The following is a 16,096-nucleotide window of genomic DNA, read 5'->3' as shown; positions in this document are numbered from 1 at the left end:
ATTTGCTTGCCCCAAGAGGATAGAGAATTCAGAATTGCATCTCCCTCTCCCAATAATATCCTGTTTTGTGCTGCTGCTTCTGCTTTGCCATGGATCTGCCAAGTGCTGCAGGTGCTGAAAAACAAAGGTGAAAGCACCCATATGGTGCTCTCGGATCACAAAACCGACTCACAGAATCGAAAGCCCAAAAGGACCTGTGGTTTTTCTCTCACAGGGAAAACCTAACAGGGAATACACAGAGTTACATCCAAGTGCCAAGGCCTGTGAAAGGATTTATTGTGAATGCCTTTTACAAGATTCCTTCCTTGTTGGAGATGGTTCCTTTGGGATTCCCCGTCATGATATTGCTAATCCCATCTATTCAAAATTTATGGTGCACATATTCTAGAATACCAAGATGACTTTTAAAATACAGTGTAGACTGGGGGCTTTGCTGGTTTTATAGTAATTTTCTTTTTCAGACTTCAGAACACAGGCCTTCACTGTACAAACAGGCTTCCTTCTGCAAACACAGAGCTGGAAACTCACTTTAATTTGTATGTGATACTGTGTTCAGTGCAAATGTTTACTAATATTCCTGTACAGATCTGGGGTCTGGTTTTTGCCTGGAATCAGACAAGCCAAGTCTTGTGATTGGATGGTAAAAGTAATTTTGTGTAAGGAGTGTGTGCATGCAAGTGTGTCTGCATTCACATCTGTGGGGCTTTTTCTGCCTTTTCCCTCAGTCACTGGTTTAGGAACTACAATTTCTTTGAAAATAATATTTTCCTTTCCACACACAGACACAAAAAATTAACTGCAGATGCAATTTCAGATTTTAAAATCTGTTTAGTAATATTTTTTGTGTTTGTGACCTCCAAGTACCAGGAGAGTTACTCTGAAGTTCCCTTCTGTGTACAGGTAGAAGAAAAGACAAAGATGGATCTTAGCAGTCCACAATGTCCTGCCTTGGGAATAAATACCTTTATTCCATATGTGCCAGTTCCCTGGTCTTGATATCCTTGCTATTTACAGGGATAATAGAGATGAACCTTCCAAACATGAACCTGAATGAGGCCATAATAAAAGGCCAGTGAAAGTTGAGGCAATATTTTAACTCCAATGAAAATCACATACTGGGGGCTTTTGTTTTAAAATGCCATATTATGTTTTTCCCTGGAAAAGTTTAATTCAATTTGGTCCAATTAAGAAAAAATCCCAAGCAACATATAAGTTACATGATGCCTTCTTTACGTCAGATCAGTGAAAAACAGTCTTTGACAAGGTTGCTTTCAAAACACTACAAATGCATTTAGAAACCAGCATTTCTTCTCTCTTCTACTTGCAGGCTCCTTAAATGAAAACACTTTATGGAATAGGGTCTCTTTTTAGCTTGAAAATACAGATTTCTATCTTATGTCTGAGTCTCTGTGGTGCCTCCCGAGCACAGCAAGGACTAGTTCAGAGGAGAGATCCAAACCAGCATTTTAGAAATATAAACCCAGTCCTTCTGAGAAATAATCCATTCACTCCCTGGGAAGATCAGAAAAGACAGAAAAGTGATAGCACTAATAATAAAAGCAAGAGCTGCTGTTATTAGTAGAGGACCTACACAAAGTGCACGTTTAAATGAAGCTCATTTAAACATGCTCTGGTTTAATTAGATTTAGTTTAACCACCTAAAAAAAATCCCAGCAGAACTTGTGGCGGGGCTTGGGCTGCTGCTCCCTGCTGTGAGCCCACCTGTTTCTGCCAGCCTCGCTGCCCTGGCACTCGGAAAATCCCGGGGCTGGCTCCGCAGGCTGGGGCGGGTCGCGGGGACTGCCTTCCAGACTGCCTCGACGCGATGTTTGAGGGGGAAAAAGTTCTTTTGAGTCAAAAAATAGCTTTGGCTGTGATTTACCATGCTGAGCAAACAGAGAAGCAAATGCTGCTAAGCATCTAACTTTAAAAGACGGGAACAGACAAAATTTTAAGTAGATTTTTACACTCTGCAAAAGTAGTAAAAGATAAACCTTCTCCCCAATATAATAATCTTATATGTATATATTTTAAAAATCCCAAACCACACACAGAATACAGCATATATTTGGAACAGTGTCTGTCCAGCTTTTGGCTACAGAAAAACCCTTCCCCATGGAATAGTTTCCTTCCCAGGGAGTGCTCAGAGCCTAACCCGAATCCTGAGGAAGCAGCAGAAAGCACCTTTGGTAGCACAGAGAGGGCAGGCAGGAGGCTCCCGTGAGCCACAGGCAGGGAACGAACGACAGGGACTATTTCTACATAAACAAGCCCAGGATCAGCTAAAGTTGTTGTTCACTGGCAAATGAAAATAAAGAGACAATTCAGAATCAAAGGTGAGTCAAACAAAAAATATGTCCAATAAGAGGAGGCAGCCCAGACAATCAGTCAGATGCCAAAACATGTGACAGACCCAGAGGCAACTCCAAAACAACCAAACCAACTGCCTGTGAAGTCTGCCAAGGAGCCAGATGCTCCTGCTTAAAAATATCTTCCGCTGCCTTGGCATCTGCATTTTCTGCCTGCCGTCAAAAGAGGAGGGAGGGGAAAATGGGAGAGCAGAGCGGGAGTAGGGGTGGGGGGCAGCAACTAATAATATTTTTGCCATTTTCATTCTAAGTACTTCTGATTATTCATTTGCAGTTTGTCATCATGTCTCCGGAGAGCAAAACAAAACCCCAGCCTGGCACAGGCTGGGAAGGGAGAAACAGGCAAAGCCCTTCATGCAGAAGGGAAAAAATGAGGGGAAAGATCCAGTATTTCCACACTGCCGTGGGTGGCACGTTCCTGTTAAGGTGGTAAAAAGCTAAAACTGCTGGAGTTGGCAGTTTACCACCTTGGGAAAGCATCAGTGTGCCCACAACCCAGATGGAGCTGGGGACAGGATGCTGCAGCCTGCTCACATCCAGGGTGTCCCCGAGGTGCCCTACTCTGTGTGGTAGGGATGAATGGGGAGTAAAAAATGGGGAGAAATGGTACTGAATTGAGATATTGCTGCTGTTAACCACAGCAGCAGTTTTTGGTTCACAGAGGCTGCAAGTGCTCAACAGAGACTAAAAACACAATATTTACTGAATGAAGATTAAACAAAGTTTTGTTACTGTAGTTGTTGATTAAAACTGTTAAATAAAATACATGTATTTTAAAAGTAGATTATTTAATAGGCAAAAATAATAATAAAAAAGGCACAGCTAAAAGGAGAGAATTTGTGCAAATTCTGTTACTGGAGGAACTGTAATGCAGAAAGTATTACCACATTTCACTTGTGTTGAAGGGCTTTCCCTCTTGTATCTAAAAGTTTTCAAAGGTGAATACACCCCTTCAGAAATTAAATTTTTGGTTGTGTTTTTCTTGATTCCTTGAGTGACAATTGGGAATCCTACATGTGGTCTGTCCCTGTTTTACAGAACTGATCAAAGCAAGAAATATCTGTACTTGAGGTGCCAGATCCCTCAGTGCTCCATCCCAAACAGAGCTGTTGGAGCAGCGGGTACTGAACAAGGCCAGGAATACAACACTGTTGGAGAGTGGCTTTACCTGAAAAGAGTGTTTGTTTTTGTGAGATAGAAATCAGAACATTATCTTTCTTCTGGGCTGCCTGGGTTGGGTTCTGAGTCAGAGGGTTTGGGACACCGGGGCTTTGGAGACTGCCTTGTATCGACACAGTTCAAAGCCAAAAACCTGGTACTAAATGAGCGCCATATCAGGGACCATCACTGCCTTTTAGAAAGCAAACAGCACTGGAGGTCAGGCCGAGCACAACCAGGATATAATTGCACCCCATAAAAGTCTCAGGAAGAACAGAGAGATTCCTTTGTGATGTTTGACTCTCTTTCCCACTCGGATACGTGGCGGTGTTTGTTTCAGGGCAAAGTTTCGCGCCGGCTGGTCGCCGGCAGAGAGGGCGAGCTCTGGGCTCGCAGCTTCTCTCGCAGTCCCTCGAGCAATCTGGCAGCCGTGGGGCTGCCACCACCTTTTCTGCACTGAGAGGTTCAGCTCCAAAAATCTGCGCTACACCTTGTAGCCTAAATTTTGCATACAGAACCCGTTTGCAGGGAAATGCAGTCGCAGTAAATAAATAAGTAGCGGGAGCCAAACCAGCAGCGTGGTGAATCGGCGGAAGAATTTCAAAGAAATTCAAAGAACTTGCGGTGACAAATGTTTCATGTGAGTCTGGTACTGAGATTGTAAGAATTTTGCATGTCTACATCAACTGACTGATAGCAAAGGAGTTTCTAGTCCCCCTCATGGCACACACAAATGTCTGTTAAAGACATAAATATTTAAAAACAACAGCTAGACTAAGAGGGTTAGCTTTCATTTCATCTAATTTGGCAAGCATTAGCTACACCCACCAGAAATCATTTTATTTTGTGTAATTTAATAGCAGATCTATTGTAGCATCACAGTTTCTGACATGCCGAAACAAATCAATGTGGTCTTTTTTTAAAGCTGAGAATTAATACAAGGCTGTATTTCAAATGTTAGATAGAAATCAATAAAGATGAAAATCTTTCTGTGTTATTCACTTATTTTCATCCTCTGCTGCAAAGTTTATTTGCCTTCCTGCATGCAATGCAGAGACTTTGATCCTTGTTCAAATATCTCTGATTTTTTATGTCCCTCATGTTTGATCTGGTTCTCAGGTGAGAATTATTGGCAGAACTTGTTAGAATTACACCTGCCAATGGCAGCAACATGAAATTATATAAACTGTACTGTGCATGCCCTTTGGAGTCTTACACAGCAAAATAATATTCCCACAGAAATCAATCTGAGATTTTAATTTATTAAACCCTCTCTTTCCCCCCCACCTTAAAGGGGTAGATGCAGATATGGAGGAAGAAGCGAGATAACATCAAATAAAGCAGGTTTTGAATAGTCACAGATGACCTTCACAATATGCGTTTTGCAATTTTGGGTGGATTAGAGGAAACTAATGATGGCTTTGAAATGAGCTTTTGGATAAAGCTTGGGAAACTCTAATCATTACAAATCCACTACTTAAGAGAACAATTCCATGTAGCACACTGCAGATTTAAAGCATACATCTCCTATTTGCTTTCCTCCTCTCAACAAGCTTATTTTGCTTTCACTTATTCCAGTCTTCTTATAGGAGCCCAGAGACTGTTTTCATTTTCTGCCATGCCTTTAAATTTAAGGGAGCCTTTTTTTTTTTTTTTTTTTTTTTGCCTGGTGTTGTCCTTACAGTGCCTTTTGCTTTTAGTTTAGGACTCATAGAGTTAACAGACTGGGAGAGAGAGAGAGAGAGGAAAAAAACCCAACCACTTGCATTAAGCCTGAAGCCTGTCACCTTTTCTTGGCAATTACACTGCTAATGGCTGGGTCCCAAGCAAAGTGGCAAAGAATATCTCTTCTCACGTTCCCAACTCACAGTGCATTCCCAAATACCAGATGGTGTTTTTGGAATCCGTTTCACTATGTTTGATATGACAATACTTTTGTATAATGTTAAATTATATATAACTATTTCAAATAGCCGATACCAGAACAAGGCTAGAAAAGGAATATTAGATGCAAGGAGGAAAGAGAGAAACTGAAGACTGAGGGTTTTCATCTCCTGTCGTATCTCGTGTCTCTCAGATTTTTGTGTAATTTGAACAAAAGAGGAAATAAAAGTGGTCCAACAGACTAGCTCTCACAGTGGTACTATACAGAAATGGTGTTGCTTCCTTCCCAGAATTTGGTGTATATCTTAGGCTGCCTGCCAGCTCTACAGGAGGCAAGTGCAAGATCATAAATAGTGCAAGGAAAGCAGGAAAAAAGAAAAGGGGGAAAAACCTCAGTCACAAGTAAAAAAGTCCCACCATTTTCCTTACAGATTTTTCCTTGAAATCTTAGGAAAAACAAGTGCCAGAAAGTTCAGGAGAGGTAAACTGGTACATCTCCATTAACCTCAGGGGAGCTGTGCCAGCTGACAGGGGCACTTGGCTCAAGATATTTAAGTTGAAATAACTTGGATCTATGGAGCAAGTCATCTATACATCCTGCTGAAGGTGAATCCAAACTTGCTTGCCCAGATTAGCGATTCCAGTTTTATATTAACACTGATAGACTTACAGGAGTTGGAAAATACCCATTGGAATCAGGCCTGCAGATTTAGTTGCAATGCAATTCATCATGCCTAGACAGAAGTAGCTCAGTCATTCCTCAGGAGACAACCAGGACCTCAGCTTTAGGGGGGACAAACATTTTCCTTTTGTTGACTACACTACAAACAGTTTCTTAAGAACAGGAAGGAAATGCACTACTGAGGCAAAAAAGTATTCAGGATATTCAGTGTCCCATCAGTCTGACAGTGATGCTACTTCCATTATCAGAATCCCCTCCTCTAAATACCGGTTAGTTTTATGATTTCTAAATTGAAATTTTTTATTCGAATATACTCAGGAACTTTGTTTTATTCCATCCCCATTTCTGCTCAAGGCACATTTTAACAACCAGTAAGCTTTCAGGATAAACGCTTACCAACAAAAGCACTTCCCAAGTCTAACTGCAATATTCAAAGAATATTGAAACTGTAAGGACACAACTTCACAAATAGTTTGTCTAGTTGAATCAGTTTTGTTTCTGCACATGCCAGAAACCTGTCCAAGTGAAGGTTTCATTCATATGGCTACACACAAGCAACTCACCACACAAGTACTTACTTTTTACACAACAAAATGCTGGTTTTTCCCTCTTGATTACTCGCATTGCCAGCATACAGTAAAGATTATCAAGCCCTCAAAGGATCATACAGATCCAGTGACTACTACATAATTAACAATAACTTGTAGTAATGCAATTTAAGAGTCTTTTTAATGGGCATAGATGGCAGAATGTATAGCCCATCTTTCTTTGTCATCCTAGAAAAGGGGCCCCATGCGGAGCTGCTGGTTGCTGAGTGATGCTTTGTAGTCTGTACCAGACAGTTGCACAGTACCAGCTGCATTGGCAGGTAGCCGAAGTGCAAAGAGATAGCTGCCAAGCTATGCTATACAAAGGCAGCAGTGCCAGAGAGAAAGGGACCTTTGCATGAAGTCACCTTTGACCCCGAAGCCAGCATGGATCCCATATTCATCAATTCCAGACAATTGCATCTTTCATTCCACCACAAACTATGATTAGAAAGGGCCCGTTTGTGATAGTGATTGTTAGTTTACAGTTCCCAGAGATTGGATTATTTAATCTTTAGTTCTGTTGGCAGCAATATTTTCCCTAACCTTTTGTAGTGGTGTGCCAGTGATAATCTAACATATGTATATAGGGAGATATACACACACATACACAGAGGCACCTCCCTTCCCCATCAAAACTGGGTGAAGAGAGAGACATGCACAGAAAAACCAAAGCACACAAAATTCACTTTGTTTGGCAACCACTATGCTAATGTACATTTTGAGAATTCAGCCTGGAAAGTGCAGAGCACTCTGAGTGCAGCAGCATCTCAACTTCTGCCCACAGACCTGACTTTCCTGCAGTTTTTTGTGCTCCATGGGAAAGTTTTCGCTTTAGAATATCCAGATTTTCAAAGGCATTATTTTTGCATTCAGCTGCAGATTAATTTAAAAAAAAAATTTTGTAAGTACTGACCCTTGTAGCACATGCAAAAATAAGTAGTTAAATATTTTAAATAGACCAATGAGAAAATCACCAATGACAAACAAACCTCAGGGGAGTGGGGGGAGACAGAGCATGGAATAAAAGCAGCAGGGAAGTGTCTAGGCCTGGTTCCTGCCTCGGCTCTCCCGTGTGTCCAGCTTTGATAGTGTGAGTCTCATTGAAATCCGTGGCAGAGCTCTCAAGGTGCATGTGCCTGTCAGCACTTGAATCTCAGTAAATGCATTTTCAACAGTGAACTGCCCCCCTATCCCACCCAAACTTCACCCAGCTCTTCCTCAAGTAATAAAACAAATCACACAATCAACAAGTAGGCAAAGAACATAAGGTGCCAAGAATATAACTCTTAACAACAACTTTCCATAGTGTTTAGCAGAAAAAAAGTAAAAATGCCACCAGAGCCAAGTGAAGAACTAATGTTTGCAATTGGAAATGGAGAGAAAAGGGAAGGGAAAAAAAAAAGTGAGTCTATAAAACTTTCATGAAAATCTTTTTTGATCTGCTCCTTTGGTCTGATCTCAGAGGTGTTGGCCAAAGGGAAAAAAATCCCTCTACCTGAAGGCTGGCCGTATTGTGCTGCACCTGACTTCTGGCTCACATACGAGACCGTCTGTTCTTTATTTTCACTCTGTATGAAGCTAATGGAATTTGCAGTTGATTAACCTCAAATCTGGAGTAATGATCCAGCCTGGGACTGCAGCTGGCAATGCTGGGGCTATTTGTACTTCTTAACTGAGTAAGACAGCAACAAGTGTAGTGGCACAAAGGTAAAGATCCCGGGTAGATGGGTGAGTGTCAGGGGTGCCTGACATAAAAGGAGCTGAGAATGTGACCTGAGAGTGCAGATCCTGTCCCCGCTTTCCACGAAGAGGTTGGAGGACCAGCTCTTAGAAAAATTAATCACAAGATAATACAATATGAAGTATATGGCAGCAATTATTCAATTACATTCTACAGAGGATGCTCAGACTGCAAGATTTACCCTTCTTGAATAAGGAATCCATGCATTAGAAAAAGGTCATCTGTTAAGGAACAGTTTCTTTAGAAAAATTAGGAGCAGAGGGTCCTAAAACTTCTCTACAACTTCTGTTTGTGTGAAAGAAAGCAAAGTCTTTGTTATATTGGCAGCTCAAAATAAAATTCAGAGGCTTACACAGTATTGTGCTTATTTATTTGTGCTAATTAATGGTTCTGTCTGAAATATGAAAAATTGCAACTGAATCACTGCAGATAAACACCACCAGAAGAGAATTCGAGCATTTTTTTTACTTAATAAATGAATTTCTGTTTTCTTCTTCACAATTGTTCAAAGCTTCAATGAACAGAGTTACATGAACGTGCACCAAACCTCGGAACTAATTTAGTTTAGCAAATGCTTCACACATCTTCGTTTACTGAACAATGTTACTTTCAAATCACGACAACATTCTTCCTTCCTCGCCTCATGACTAATACAGTGTTATTCAAGCCCCTCCTCTTCAGACACTTCAGATCTTTACAATTTTTTTTCCCCAGCTTTACCACCTGATTTCTAATTAAAATTAAACAGAGAGAGTTCCTTCCACTGATGCAGATCCTGCAACCCCAGGCCAGTAACAGGCATTACACATTTTTTCTTCCACGGCATCATTTGGAAGAGGAACTTCTACAAAGAGGTGGGTAAAGCAAGCTGAGATGAGCTGTGCTTGGTCCTGAGCTCTTATCCAACAGCTCGTTGGATAAATGTCTTAATGTGATGTGGTGAAAACAATTTTTCACTCTGAGGAAGATCATTCTTCTCATCCTATACAAGTCTTGTCAAATTAATGACTACTAGTGGACTTTCCTAACACTGCATTACTGTCTGTATTTTATTTATATATCGTGCATGTAAATATACATGTGCACACGCACACACACACGCACTGTGTGTACTATATGTCAACAACTAATCAAAAATTGTTTGCCCACAAGCATATGTGAAAAATTCATCTAAATAATTGTACATTTAATTTTTAATGAAATCCCAGTAATCCACCCAATTTACCAAACTCCTACTTAATATGAAACAGTGGCATGCACGGAGATGCCTGAGTCTTACACAGTGTGAGCATTCGTACCACTTCAGGCATCCTCAGTCAAGATTTATTAAAATATTATCTTGATTTGGAGATCACTGCTTTTACTTGTGTGCAGAGTGAAGAAGCATATGCTATATGAGTAACCCATAGTGTTTGGCTTAAAGGCAAAATAAAAGTCAGCAATAAATAAACAGTAAAAAACAGACTGCTGGGAGATGGAAAGACTCACAGTCTTTCCTGTCTTTAGTTCCCTAATTCTGCAAACCCTTATATTCACAAATAACTTTTATTTTAAAAAAGGCAAGTACTTAAATTATAGCATCTACAGCTAATTTTTAAAAACGTATTAATTACCACCTAACACCCTTTCTGAGGTGAGTTTTTTTTTTTTATTCTATTCCATACAAGGGGATGATGAGACATAAAGGAATTAAAGTGATAGTTTTGGCAGACCTGTACAGAAACCAAGGGAAACACATTGCACATCTGCTTGTGAGAACACACACTTAAAGCAGGCACCTGCATTCTTCAGGTGCAAATAGCTTCAGCATACAAACAATTCCACACCAAGCTCATGGACACCCGTCCCAGAAAACTTGTTAGAACAAAGGAATCTGCAGCCATGAACATGTATATGGGAGTGCAGGTGTTTGAGTGTTTCAATCCAAAGAACATGAACAGATGTTTGCATCATATTGAAATTGTCACCATCCTCAAAACTCTGCAGCTCTGCTGTTCCACCCTTATCAGTCTGTATTTCTCATATTCCAGAAGGCCTTGTCTCACACTGCTTTTCAGGGTACAACTTCCATGTGTTTTGGCTCTAGCCCCTTATCCTGTTGCAAGGGAAAATAAAAGTCCCCAGCCCATCTATCCCTCTGTTCTTAGGCAGACAATAACTCACTTTTTGGCTAGATAAAACATTTTTTTCCTTAGGGCTTTGTGCTCTTCCCTGTCCCTCTGCATTTCACTATTGCAAAGATCTGGGGGTTTATGAAGTATCAGTTCCATGATCAAGGAGTAGATTCAAAAACTGGGGCAAGTAAGAGAAAGGTGGACTGCACCATTCAGAGGTGAGGACAGCTGGTTCCAGGAGGGAGGATAAGGTGCTGTGAAACCACACTTTGTCAATCTGCAAGTGGGAGACGCCAGGATGCAGAGCTGTGGGACATGACCAGTGGAGCATCAGGCTTTTCTGAGTCCCTGTGCCATAAGGGCACACTGTCAGCCTGGTTTTCACATTTTTTCCCCCCTTGTTTTCTCAGTTACCACCGGACAGAGTTTACAGCAAAGTTCCCTAAAACATTCCTTAAAATTCTGGAATGGAGCAGATGCAATAAGAAGTGCTTGCACGGCTGGTCATGGGGGACATCTCGTGGAGCTGCCACAGAGCCTTGCTCTGTTCAGCCTCTGCTGCTGTCCTGTGTCTCTTTGGCTTCCTGCTGTGGAGCTGCCTCAGTGCAGAAGAGTTTGAGCAAATGAGGAACTGCTCTGCAATTCAAACCCTGCATCTGCATCCAAAGAGAGGAAAATAAACCACAAAGTTGTCTGTGCAGTGGTCCAGTTACTGGGAACCTGAGCAGTTGGTAGCCCATATGTTACTGAATGAGATTTTAAGTAATGGAAAAGAAACAACTTCAAGGAGTGATTGAAGAAGGAAAAAGAACCCCATCCTGTGGTTCACTTTCTCTGCTCAGGTGTGATCTCTTCCTAATGCCAGGGAACATTCTCAGATCACAGCCTGCCCTCCCTTCAGTCTCCATTACAGAGCTGGTACTGAGCACCCACTTTTTGGTCTATCCTCTTCCTTCTATTCTTTACACTTTCAGCTCTTGACAGAGATTTGTGTTAGAAATTACCAAAAGTCAATGCTTGCCAGGAGCCAGGCCCTCACCAAGGGTTTCCCACCATTATAAGCCTCTGCCCTCTTCCTACATGCCCTCTTATTTCCCTGGAAGGTATTTCTCCCATTTGTCTGTGGAATACTTGGAAAACTTCATTAAGAACAAAAAGAATGGGTGCCCATAGAAAAATAACAAATTTCAACAACTCTACATATCTCCATAATGAAAAAGTTGCATCCTAAAATCAGGTGAGACAGTTATAATTTGTAAAAGAAGTAACTATTTTCTTTTAAATTTTTTGAGCATTATTCATTGATTTTTGAAGAAGAGGGAAGCCCTTGTGTGTATCAAATAGTGCCTTATGCTAATTTCACTCCATGCACATGGCAGACAGAGAGCTGATTTCCTTCAGAAACCAAGGTAAAAGGAGAGGAAGCAACAAGTCCTAATTTGTCTAAACTCATTAGCGGCAGATCATGAGTAAAGTTGAGTTTTACTTGTGTTTGCTTACAGTCCTTGAAAACTTGTCCCGTTTGTGCTCTTGTAAAACTCTGGTGATTCACCTTTCAGTCACTGCCCTAAATAATCCATTTAACCCATTCTTCTTAACCTACCCTCTTTCAAATAAAATCACAAAAGAAAATTTCTAGTAAAAACCCTGGTAAGAGAAGTGCACATGCCAGTTGTCTCTATTTGTTCCTTAAAGTAAATATAAATATTGACGGAACAAATGACACAGATTTTTGCTTTTCTTGTTTTACAAAAAAGGTTAACTTGGGTCACTTTGGAATACTCTTTATATTCTCTTGACAGAAACCAGTAAGTCATGCTCCACTTTCCATTTTCTTTACCAGTATATTTTCATGTGGAATCAGGTTCAGACTAATAGAATTCTGGATTTAAAAAAAAAAAAAAAAAGGAAAAACTCCTCTCTAATTTACTCACAGACTCTCAGTTATGGAAATATCCTGTCAGTGACCATGTACACCCTGTGTCTTTTGAGTTATTCGTGTTTAGAGCAGAAAGGCCTATTTGAGAGCACTGTTTGTGCTCTTAATTTCCACACTGCTCCTATTGACAACCTCAATCCGTGTGTGCGACTCCAATTGGGTTGTGAAATTAATATGGCTGTTTGCGTACATCAAGGGCAACCTGCACTCCTTTGAAAGCAAGGGCATTGCAATTATGGGTAGTAAGAGCCTACAAGCTTATAGTGCCATCTGTACTATGCAACACTTCCACCCATCCCTACTTGTATTGCTAACTTTGTGTTTCACAGCCTCTGAAAAAAAAAAAACAAACCACCAAAGAACAACAGATACGCTTATACAGGCAAAATATTTTGAATCTCACTCCACTAGTCAACACATCTATTTAATCTGTTCTAATGATTTTTATCTTACTGAGAATTACTCTTCATTAATCTCCTCTATGGAAAATAGATCCAGAAATCTCCATTGAGGTGAATGTAAGGGCTAAAACCTTTGTGTAAAAGAGCTACTGCAGGTTTGTGCAGCACCTGATCCTCACTCACACTGGCTTCTCCTGCTCCAAGATCAGTTGAATTTATTTGGAGTATGGCAGGGCCTCTGCTTTTGTGGGTGAATAGAGTGTGAGTGTATTCCATGTGCAAAGTGTGTGTTTGAACACGTACAAAGAATTCGAGCACCCAAAATGAACTCTGTAATTATTACCTGCAGCACTTGTGAAAGAGATTCCTAGTGACACTCATGGAAATAACAAAGATATTATCAGTCTAAACCATGCTGTTATGAACCAGAATATTTGTCTTCAAATGTCAATGAAGAAACAACTCTATTCATCCTAAAATAATCTTTAAATATTAATCAGTGTGAGTGACCACAGCTGAGGCAGAGGATGCTTCAAGCAACACAGTGAGATTCTTTTCACTCTGGGAATAAAGCATGGGAACCTTTTAATAAACAAAAAATGTTACCTTTTTTCTCTCATGTGAAGTTAAGGAAAGCAAATATATATTTCCTTATTTGTAAAAAGTTTCAGATTGTTTGTATGGAGACTACTGGGACATTTGCAGCAAAAAGTTTCTGAATATTCTTTTATTTTCATCTCCATTTTCACTATACTCCCAGTATAGTGGGGGACTTGCCAAAAGTATAAAGGCCAGGCTGCCAGAAACCATCACAAGCATCCCAATACATTTAAAGACCCAGTGCTGGTGTTTAAACTAGAGTACATTATAAGGTTCAAATCGAGATGTTAGACCTTTCAGGGAGTGTCTATCTTCTCTGGTTTTAAACAGAGTTTTGGCACCTTCCGATCTCAGTTCAGTGTGTAAAATTAAATGATGGTGAGTGGTAGCACAGAGACCCCTCAGGTACAGCTCAGACTCAGCTTGGAATTTCTCCTTTTCATCCTTCACAACACAGACCCTCCAGGTCGTGCTGTTACAGGCTTTCTCAACTATCACAATGATTTCACAACCAGAGGCATGAAGAGCTCTGGAAATCAGACATGGGGATCACTAGCAAGAATGAGCTGGCCCTTAATGGGACAAAGCTGTGCCCTTCCTCCTGGTGACACAGATACCTACACAATGTCCTCCTCTCGGCCAACGCCGAGCAAGGACGTCACGTCTCCAGCTCCTGGCTCAGTGGGCAGCACTGGGAGCCCAGACAAAGTTTTTTTTTGATAAACAGGTTTTTCTCTCCAGCCTTTCCTCAGACTGTCCCACAGCTACACCGTCATGTCACAACAGATGTGGAAGTTTCTGAGGAGAAGAGGGTTGAACAAGGGTTAACATGGCGCATTCTCCTCTTACTAAAATGATGTCATTTCCCTCCCCCTCCCCGAAAGTATCTGTTGCTTGGTTGTTTACATACTGAATTTAAAATCTATATTATAGACCTGCGTGACTTAAAATTGAATGAATTCTCATACCTGAAGACATGTGTACAAATTTAATTTAAACTTCCAGTGCTTCAGTGTTATTAAAAAGTATTTGGCTTTACCTGAAAATTGCCCATTTTCCCCATTTTCTGCACTTTCTCCACAAAAATAAGACTAAGAAAAACGGAAGTAGTGATACACTGTAGAAATTGTCCCAATGAGTTTATAATCCAGTGTGAGTTACACAGTACTGATAAGTAAAGGAAGTTCAACCAGACAGTTTAATCCTCCAATTTCCTGTCTTCTAATCAGCCACTGACTCCTCTGGCTTTAAATTAGAAACATTCATGGCAATATTCAGGACAGGTGAAGGAAAAAGAGTAGAAAACAACTAAGACAAATACTTGTAAGCAAGAGGAGGCCACTTATAGAAAATGAAGACAATATAAAATATGTATAATGATGCACTGAAGTGTTTAAGCTATACAGAGAATTTAGCAACTCTGATAGAGAAGGAATAATTTTATTAAAAATATTTATACAGCAGCTGAACAGCGTATGAACATACAAGAGTTACTGTATAAAAGAAAGGAAATCCATGCTGCAATGTTACACTGTTCGCACTTTGTTATTTTTACAGGGCAGGAGCAGGATAATTATTGCTACATGTATGCCTTTTGATATACCGTAAATCATAAGTAAGAAGCACAAATCAGCAAAGCCACGGACGGTTCAACAGCATGTGGGGATTACCATGATAAACTTGGACTGAAAGTGTGTACAGATACGCTCAGTGATTTAAATAAAAAATACTTTTTTGAGTATTTTGGCAGTGCCAATTAACTTTCCATATGATGAAATTAAGTATCTATTAGATGCGCCATCATTTTTATTTTCATTTGCAATGAGATTTATAGTGAGGATTCTATTAATTCTTAATTGATGGAAATACTAACAACATTTTGATATTTTCATTTTTTTAAAAATTGCATTAATTACCTGTGCAATTCCAGCTATTCCTCTGAAAAAAACAGAGGTGTGGAAGAAAAGTAGTCACCAAAAGCTTCAGTGAAAAAAAGATGTTAAGAACCTTTAAAGTAACTAAATGACCATTTTAAGTCTAGGCTGACTATTTTTAATAAATTCTGGTTTCACTCATGGCTTCGACAGAAAATAAAGACATTCACACTGAACTGTGGATCTAGAGTGGGATAATAAAATTAGAAAATAATTATTTTGGAAATGACTGGAAGATGTGCTTTAACTGTCGCATTCAATAACAGCAGTTTGCTCATACATAGAGTCATTTGAAATGGCTTCTTACTTATTAATGAGGCTTTTTTTCCCTTCACATGTTTCACAAAGAGCACAGTTTGGGGGTTTGAACCTGTTTGGATGGAGATAACTCAAATTATGGGTCCAGGTTGGAACTCAGTCCAGGTTGGAACTCCAGGTGAGCAAACCTGGAGTCGCTCCACTCCTCCCAAGGCAGCAACTTCAGGCTGGTGGCAGCGTAAACCTTGAGCAGAATTTGGCCCAATTTGGGCTCTTTAGTTTTGTTTTGCCAAGGAGGATTTTCCCTCCAGTATATACCTTTGCTGCACATCTATTTCAATAACCCCGTGCAAAGGAATTTTGCAGACAATCCCTTATTAAACATATTATGGTCACATCATACTGGCTTGCTAGAGCAAATAATTA

This window comes from Passer montanus, unplaced genomic scaffold (genome assembly GCF_014805655.1).
Source record: "Passer montanus isolate IOZ18808 unplaced genomic scaffold, ASM1480565v1 scaffold25, whole genome shotgun sequence".
Taxonomy (NCBI): domain Eukaryota; kingdom Metazoa; phylum Chordata; class Aves; order Passeriformes; family Passeridae; genus Passer; species Passer montanus.
This window is presented reverse-complemented; position numbering follows the sequence as displayed.